The sequence below is a fragment of the Haliotis rufescens genome, unplaced genomic scaffold (genome assembly GCF_023055435.1).
Source record: "Haliotis rufescens isolate VD_foot unplaced genomic scaffold, xgHalRufe1.0.p SCAF_6, whole genome shotgun sequence".
NCBI classification, from domain to species: domain Eukaryota; kingdom Metazoa; phylum Mollusca; class Gastropoda; order Lepetellida; family Haliotidae; genus Haliotis; species Haliotis rufescens.
This window is the reverse complement of record NW_025964334.1, coordinates 28,405,741-28,415,975: the sequence shown is the minus strand read 5'-3', so window position 1 is coordinate 28,415,975 and position 10,235 is coordinate 28,405,741.

Sequence of the window (10,235 nt, the reverse complement as noted above, 5' to 3'; positions counted from 1 at the left end):
TACAATTGAACAATGATTTATGTTACCTGTTCATATATGTAGACTTGCCGGTATTAAACTTAAATAAGCCCCGCGCTTTAATACGGAAAATACCACTTTTCAGGGAGATAATGACTTATCTGAAATTAAGCCCAGAGCTTAAACTCGAAAAGGATTATATACGTCAGACTAAAGGTTGAGTCAGACCAACATGAGACTTTACAAGGGAGAAACCAGAAAAATGAAATCAGAGCGAAATAGTAACTTCATACCAGTTTAATGTTTATTTTGTTTGTTTGTTTGTTTGTTGTTTAACGCCGAACCCAGCAATATTCCAGCTATGAAACAGCGGTCTGTAAATAATCGAGACTGGACCAGACAATTCAGTGGTTGAAAACATGAGCATCGATGCACGAAATTGGGATTAATAACATGCATCAACCAAGTCAGCTCTATAATGCATTATAGCACATCATACTGTCGTATTTCTTGTTTTGAATAAGATAATTATATTGTGGAATAATGTTTGTATAAAGTAATCTGAATCTAAGCCCATAGGCCTAAATGTGGAATTTGTTTTCATTATTACGCCCATGGTCTTATTTCGCAAGTGCCTAAATACGGGAAACCCGTGAATTATGTCTCCAGTCATCTTAACTCATCTTTAACTACTGACGGACAGTTAAACACTTCTCACAAAGTTTTCATTACACGGTAGAAGCTAGCATACTAACAACCAAACAGTCTGGACAAATATCGACATGAAACAGAATGCACCAACATAAAGTAATGTTAACATTTTAAAACTAGAATTCTACAAAAACCAGTATTTCTTGCAGATTTGCTGAACCAACTGAGTAAATGAATATTGATATTGCAAACTATTCTCTCATAGTCCTCGCCACTTGAAATAGAATCACGAAATATCGCGACGATTAATTGACGAAGATACTCCATGTGCACTAATACTTATGAAGTACAAACAAGCCGTTCCGGCGTTAATGAATATTACTTACAATAATGACAACAATGCAAAGTGCCTTTTCAAGAAATGAGCATTTTGCTAGCGATAAACATCGAGATTTGTTCACGTGGTTACAATCCAGGTGACGTCAGGTGTCAGGTGACTGAAAGCGGCTATATTTAGCAGTGTCTGTAGCGAAATACGCTACAGTCGGAAAGCGCACGTTAAATCTACTATATCAGTCAGTTAGGCGTACGTTCATTACCAACACGAACTGAAAGAAAAAACCAAAACGTGCACATGTAGTATTTGAAGCGCTATAGACGTAGTTCGAGGTCCACACACTGCTAAATATAACCGCTCTCGGTGAGTGAATTAGGGTTAAATCTCAAATAGAACAGAATGTAGGGAAATCAGAGATTGCATGTTTGGTTCTGACAAATCAAGAATAATAGTTTTTGCGAGTCCAGGATTCGTGTCCACGACCAGCGGATCCTGACACGACAAAGGGACGCAACTCCGAAGCTCTGTGACGTATGTCGAACGGTGCCACATGTTCCCGGAGATATGCGATCAAATCGATAGGGATCATTAAATGATCGCGTGTCTAGATTTCTGGAGTGAAATTACGAAGACAGATATACAGTCGAACCCGGCTTATCCGGACTTTAGCGTTTTCTAAAAATATTCCGGTTTTAACGAGTTTCCTCATATCTGAATCCCTAAACTGACCAGAATTACCTCCCCTTCTCAAGGCGGTACCGAAGCAGAATAACCTCGTATACAAAGCAGTATATCTGTATTCAGTACAGTGTATATCCCAAATTAATGAAATTACTATTAAAGGATAAATTGCATATACATGTACAGTGTAAACACACGACTTACAAGTTCAACCTGTACACTTCCAAATGTATTTTACTGTGGTCTGCCTTACTGCACAGTTGGTAGTGGTCGGTAGGGTAGCCTAGTGGTTAAAGCGTTCGCTCGTCACGACTAAGACCCGGGTTCGATTCCTGACATGGGTACAATGTGTGAAGCCCATATCTGGTGACCCCCGTCGTGATATTGCTGGAATATTGCTAAAAGCGGCTTAAAACCATACTCACTCACTCTTCGGGTGGAGAACGAGTCCAAGGCAGGTTGTGTCGCGCTGTCCTCTTAATATTTCATTAAATCATCCAGGCATCTTCTGGCGTGTCGAAATGACGGAGCTACAACATCTGGGGCAGTTTCATCATTGCACGGCTCCGTGCGCCGTGCTTTCTGTGCTTCTGGTTAGAGAAAGTTACATGGGGATGAGTGAGTGAGTGAGTTAAAATTTAATGTCGCATCGGCATTATTTTAGCCATATAGCGAATGGGGATGAGTAATAACTGGATTGGTTGTTGGTTGGTTTGTTGTTTAACGCTGCACTCAGCAATATTCCAGGTATATAATGGCGGTCTGTAAATAATCGAGGCTTGACCAGACAATCCAGCGATTGACAGCGAGCTTGACCACCCGATCCCGTTAGTCGCCTTTTACAAGTATAGTCGCCTTTTACGGCAAGCATGGCTTGCTGAAGACCTATTCTTCCCCGGATCTCCACGGGTCTGTAATAACTGGAAAGACGTGAACAAACTTTTACAAGAAACCCTATCTCTATCTCGCAAATATATAATTATATGTGTACATTCGAAATTCGTAAATAATTATGAAAATATATAAATTCCTAACTGTAAATTATTACACTATACATGTTTGTGTTGGTCGGGCACAATGATCAAAGGGAGGCAACCGCTATGATGTGAGTAATTGTTAGATAAAAACAATTTTTTGAAAGAAACCATTTCTTTGCCTCACACATGTATAATGACATGTGTACATATGAAACGCATGTATCATTATAAAAATATTTTATGACACTCCAAACTGTAAATTATAACACAAAACACGTTTGTGTTAGTCAGGCTCAATGATCAAAGGGAGAGAAGTTCTGTCACGGGGACCTTACGGGAAACGTTGACTCAGTTTCCGTGTAGTGAGGTATGAGCACTTTTGTACAGCGTGAATAATTGACGTACCGGGATACAGGGGTAAACATACAGTACGCTAAGCATTAGGGAGGTAACTCTAATAGAGAAGTATGATATATGGTTATAGAAACGCTAAGCACGCACATATATCAATATTACAACAATGTAGTCCCGTGAAGATCCGGGGTAGACTAGCTTGCCGAAAAAGGCGCATTATTATTGTCGTAAGAGGCGACTAACGGGATCGGGTGGTCAGACTCGCTAGTCAAACCAAAACAAAAGTCGCATTAAGCATAGTACTGTGTGTAATGGTTTGACCTACTTTCTAAGATACCCTTATTTCTCTCGACCACACACTACCCTATGTTGATTTTGTTGATCTGGTTACAACTGAATTATATATATCAGGGTTGTTTAAAATGATACCTGGCGACATTTGTTTAAAAAAAGTTGTATTTTGGTCGTACTTTGATATATATCGAAGGTCCATTACTGCATGTTTGTTTGAACTGACCTTGAAAGGGATTTCAGCAAGCACCCGTAAAATGGTTTCCAGGTAGCTAGTTACACCGTAGTTATCTTTTCCTGTCGATATTGAGAGCTCTTTGAAAAAATCACTGCGATTGGTGTAAAATGCCCGCCGTATTTCAGTTTTGAATTAGACCACCCAGTCCACATCCAGTTAATATACATTTAGACGAACCTCGTTTTGGGATCCAGCACATGCGGCAAAGACAGGCGAGCGGACGAGAGAAATATTATCTGCTTTCAAAACATTTGGTTAGTTCATTTTTATCACATTTCAGTATATAAATTTACATAACATATCAAGGTCCAACTGGATATATGCAAAGCTTTATTTACTGACTTTTGCGAAGAAATATGACAAGTGTAAATGTTGAGTCGAATGTGGGTTATACCATTGTGACAAGGCGTAGGTGACGAAGGTTTAGATAGGGGCGATAACTCTCATTTGTTTACATAATTGTATAAATCAAAGTTATGTGCTGGGCGAAAATAGGCCTCCTTGACAGTCTCTGTGGCCCGTGCTGGGCCTAAATCCAATACACAAATCGATATAGTCGTAATCGTGACTTGTCTATGGTAAACTAATGTTGTTCTCAAACACTTTTCTAACTCAAAACAACAAATATAGCCCCATTTCAATTTGCCATGTTAACAGTGGATAATCCGAACATCAGTAGTGTTAACATATATATTGATGGTTTCAGTACATTAATTATACTTCAGGAAGTGTTAAACATTTGTTGTGAAATAGCATTTGGTAGATTTATCTATCTTATATCAACAACAACTGCTGAAAAACACTTAATGTAGACAGCATAATGTTAAAATCATTATACACACACAAAAAAGGACCGATATCTTGAAATGCTTTTTATCTCAATTCTCTACAAACCCTTTCTCGCAAAGACCAAAGTGACAAGTTTTTACCTACCACTTTGTTGAATCATATTTTATATTGTTCTCATAAATAGTAAAGACAAAACTCCCAATATGAAAAACATAAGTAAAATTCAAGTTATTCCCATTTTTTAAATGAATATGAAGTTCAAACTGTTTTCAAATCGTTTATATTTGTAATGGTTTCACTTTGTCAGCCAGAATGCCACCAACGTTGAGGGAGAAACAGAACCTTGATTACCTGAGACTCAACACTGGGCCATCATTTAGGCTGCCGAACCCATGTACACCAAAGGAGAAAGGCTGGAGAAGTTCTCAGCTTTTTGATGTAAAGATTGTTGATTCTAAAACTGATGCAGATGGAACTGATTTAGTAAAGGTCCACTACATTGGGTTTTCCACAAAGTATGACCAGTGGGTGAAGGCATCTGCTACTGTAACAAGGTCATCCCTTATCAGCAGTGACCCAAAAGATGTTTTTCTTTTTAATGTCTTGTCCTTGGTGAAGGACAATCTCACTGTTTCCAGAGGGGTGGATTCAAAGGTTGTAATACGGTTTCCAATAGCATCTCCAGATGTGACCACCCTACTCACTGATATTGCCCAAAATGTTTCACCAAGGTCCAGTTATGTTAGACATGAGTTCAGGTTCAATGATGTCCATGGACCAGACATCTTATTTGGAAACGATTGGTGGTACAGAATTGTTAACAAAGCAAATGATTTTGCTTATGTCAATAGGGAAACAGTTTTGTTTGGTTACTATGAGCGAAAGATGCGTGAGGAGTCCACCCTGAACAATGAGCTCAAGCTTGCTCATAGAGGTTTTATGTTTTTCCTCAGATTTGTCAAGGAAAAGGGTAACAGAAATGATCTGTGTCTCTTACGGTGCATACTGAACAACTAAATGAACATGTGTCGATTTCCCTGCCCTGAAGCTGGTTGTGAATCCTAACTCAAGAAAGCATTTTTATCTACTCGCTTACATTTCACAACGGCTTGTTGAAATCTGCCCACATTTAACAAAATACATATTTTGGACATTAACTTACTTGAGACACATTTTAGGAACAAACATTTGATAATGTTGTAAAATAAGTTTGAAATCTTGAATTGCTATAATTTGCCTTTGAAGGAAGATTGTTTTTACTGCACAGTGTTTCAAGAAATGTTTGAATGTATCTGTATTATATAGCTTAGGTATGAATTGGCCACCCATTGTGTCTCTGTTCTATTGTGTTACATACTGCTCAATCATGCCACTTAACAACATGACTAGGAGATCAGGAATGACTGGCATATCAGATGTATTTAATGTAAGTGTATCAAAACTGACACTTTTTCAAGAATTTAAGAGATTAACACCGGTGAAAAACACTTTTTCACCAGATATATGCAATGAAATAATAACTATTGTTTGCAGACAAAATAAGATTGACTGCAGTACTGTTGAGTATGGCAAAATGTCATCTACAATGGCTTCATATTTGAAAAAGCTTATTTCAAAACATGATACAACCAGACGGAAGGGTGGGAAGCAGTATAAGACTCTGTTGGGGGCATGGGAGAAGGAACAATATTCCTTCAAAGTATTTGTGTCTGAACACAACATAAAAACATTAAAATCAAAATTGTTAAAAAGCATGTCTTATCTTCACAAGTACAAATCTTCTGTTAGGAAGGCCAAATCCTTACTTTTACAAAATGTAAATCTAAGGAAAAAGGTTCAATTGCTATCCACAAAATTGTTAAATGTACAACAAGGAAACTTGCTTTCAGGTGTGTCCAATAGACGCTCATTGAAATTGCATTTTCCTCATGGGGAGATGTCCAGGTCCCAACAGTATAAAAGGAAACATATGATTTTGAGAGACTGTAAACAATCTTTAGCATTTTTAGACAGATATGAGCTTGAACCTATTTCAGTACAAACTCTGGACAGTGAAGGAAGGCAAATCCAGATGTCTATGAAGGAGAACATGGTCAAAGAAACCGTTCCTCCTGAGGTGGAATTGAACAAAGTTGTTTATGTGAAAGATTCAGAAGGTATTTCAAACAAGGCTTACCATGAACTATCAATGATAGTGCCTACCCTTCCAAGATCACACAAGGTTCTTAAAAAAATCAAGGAATGCAACGAAAATGTTTTACTTCATGACACACCATATCCAAGCTTTGGGGTTCAGCAGTCTTTGAAAGAAAGACTCATTAGCTGTGTTTCACAAATTCTTGAAATGAAACATGTCACCACAAACATTTTACAAACAAAACTTATTCGTGTGAAACTTACAGGTGATGGAACACAGTTTGGGAGAAGGAGAACTTTTATCAATTTTGGGTTCACAATACTAGATGATATGCTGTGTACTTCAGTAAAGGGAAACCATCTGTTAGCAGTATTTTCTGCCAAGGAAACTTATGATTGTGTTTCAACTGCTCTTTCTCAAATTATTGAAGAAGCTAAGGACTTAGAATATATTCATCTTGATGGTGTATGCTTTCAAATCAAGTTTTATCTGGGAGGGGATTTGAAATTTCTCAATATGATCTCTGGAATTGCGTCCTGTTCATGTAAACACAGTTGTCTGTGGTGTAAATGTTCGGCTTCAGACAGACATGATACTACTTTGCAGTGGTCAGTGACTGACGTGAACCATGGGGCTAGAACAATAGAGGAGATCACTGAGTTGGCCAGAAAGAAATCACAAAATTTGAACTGTGTCCACACTCCCCTCTTTGATTTTATACCTCTCTGGAGGAGAGTACCTGACATGTTACACCTGTATCTTCGTATTTCTGACCAACTGGTGAAGCATTTGATATCAGAACTCCGGTTAATGGACAACATTGCCAGATGCACCAGTATTTACATCAGAGGCAAGTGCTCTAATGTATCAAAATTTGAAAACTTTGTTAAAGGATTGGGAGTTGATTTTCAATCAGAAATGATAGGGAGTCTGGTAGGTTTACGTTTAGAGATTTTACTGGTCCTGAGCACAGGAAAATTGCAGATAACATAGTCCTTGCTGATTTCTTTCCCCAACATTCCAAATTACAGTCGATATCTCTGTTGTGGAGTGAACTGAAACATATTTATCATCAGCTTCAAGAAGAAAGCTTTGAGCAGAGTGAAGTTTTAGCTCTTGATGAGAGATGTAAAAGGTGGGTGGCCACTTTTGGACTTGTTTACCAAAGCAAAGATGTGACGCCTTATATGCACATTTTGGCATACCACATCACAGACATGCTTAAAATACATGGTAATTTGGTGACATTCAGCCAACAAGGATTTGAAAAGTTAAATGACAATACAACTAAATGGTATTTTCGTTCTACTTCTCATAAGGGCAGGGAAGCTCTCAAACAAATCATTCTGAAACAGAATAGGCTTGAATCCCTTGAATGTTGTAAAAGAGTTGTACTGAAAGCAAAATGTTCAGTGTGTGACAAGTGTGGTCACAATAAACGGTCATGTGGCCTGAGTGACTGAGACATAATGTAGTGGGCAATTTGTAGGAGTATATCACTACAACAGGAACTGTTTAATGCAGTATGACAGCTTAGCACTAGTGCTTCCTTGAGTGTAGATGCACTTCCTCTTCTGTCTTGTTGAAGACATACTTTGTTAAAAAAAGAATGTTATATACTTTGTCATTGTTCATCTTGAAACAAGATGAGTGATAATATTTCTGATAGGTTTTATTGGTGCAACAAGTGCAGGTACACTTTGTGATTTATTTGACCAACCCTTAGTTTATCATATCTGATAAACCTTGTTCAGGGAACTATTTTCAGTTTAAATATGTTTCAACAAGTTTTGCAACTGAGCTCCATATGTTTTGTTAAACCGATTTCACTTTTTTTAAAAACACATTTTACTTATGGGCAAAGACTGTTTGTATCATTGTTTTGCCAGATTTGGAAAGCCCTATTATTTTGTGTGTAACGCTTTGAAGGCATCATTCTGTGTCAAGGTTATTTTTAAAGCCTATTAATGATTATGACTTGCTTAAACCTTGATAGGGTGAACGAGTTGTAGTCCTTTAGACATGTTTTGGTATCGATTAATAGCCAAATATGGACGTCTTAGCAAGGTTGTATGCACGCCCAGCTTATGTCTGTACCAGAAGATAATGTAATTTTAAAGAGACAACTCCTCAGTTCAGATGTTTCACATTCTCATGGCACTTACAAGAAGGAATATATTTTGGGATTCATTTTGCTTTTAGTTGTATCAAAATTTACCTTAAAACGTAAACTTTGAGGTGTTAGTAAAACAACTTTTTCAAATCCAGATTTGTTTGCACCTGCTGGATAAATAACTTCTGCGTGTAGTTGTATGAATCAGAAGGAAATGTTATGTTGAAGTAGCCACTGACATTACACTCAGTCTATCAAACTGTTATTGATTTTATCATTGAACCTATGAGGAAGTGTTTGAGAAATAATTTGCTTGAAAGATGTATAGCCTAAATGACTAAAGATCAGGTCTATATGAAAAGGCATAGGGATATCAACCGGAATCAATACATTTTGCATCAACTCCATGTATGGTGGCATTCTTTTCACTGAAATAAACGTTTACCTTACATAATAGATAAAAACTTGTCTCATTTTTACCTCACTATGGTACAGTATAGACACCCACCCACCCGCTCACTCTCACTCACTCACTCATTCACACACACACATACACACACAACCACTCAGCCACACACACACACACCGCTGAAGATAACATTGTCTTCAAGACATAAACCTTACAACCCCCAGTGACCAAATGGAACACCCCACTTCACACGAGACTGTTTCAGTTGACATGTTTTCACTTGGTAGATATTTTGATGAATACTTTGCCGACGTTTTGGCGGCTGCATTTGCCGTCGGTTAGAACCGGATTGCACCGGTTCTGACTAGTGCGAGGGTGGCTATTTTTAGTGTGAGGGTGTGGTGCCAATATTTTTTCTTAAAATTTTCAAATGAATGAATCACATTTCATTTAACGTCTTCACGTTCTGTTATAAATAGATTCAAACAGAAGAAAAAGTCAGAATCAAAATAATAATTAAATTAAAAACTTGTAATACTTACATTACTGCAGATAGTGATATTTCCATAATGTCCTTTAAATCTATCATCTAATGAAATTTTTAATTGAAAACTCGATTTAAACAATCTTGAACAAGTTAAATTGTTTTCTCTTCTCACGCATGCAAAACTATACATAGAATACATGTACACATTTTTTAGTTTATCGACTGGTTTAAAATGCGCGGGGTGTCGTGAAAACGATATACCCCGCTCAGTGTTAACACCCCTCGAGGAGGTCCAAGGATAGACCAAACGATAAATGTATGTTTCAACGAGTGAACTTGACCGTGGTGGTGGGGGTGGGGGTGGGGGTGACGTTATGTTTGTCAAGTCAGGCCGTATGTATTGTAACAGTTGAGTTATTTGAATGACGGTGAATTGAACATTTTAATCGGGACAAAATCAGCAGAAGTAATTGGTGAGTTTATGAAATTTACTAACACAAACAAATACAACTACGTAGTTTTAATGTGTTATGTTTAAATAAATATTTAAGTAAATTATTATTTTACTCACATATGAACCCTTGAGTGAGAGAGAGAGAGAGACAGAGAGAGAACGGCGTTTACCCAAGGTGTGAAGGAGAGAGAGAGATAAAAAGAGAGATTGGGAGAGAAAACGGCGTTTACCCAAGGATCTATGTAAATATGTGTTATAAAACTCAACAGTTGCGTTGAGTTACTGACATTTTCACTCTCACCTGCTGACAGTTAAGACGTCCGATTTCAACATGAAGAGAGTTTCAGAGGATGATATTT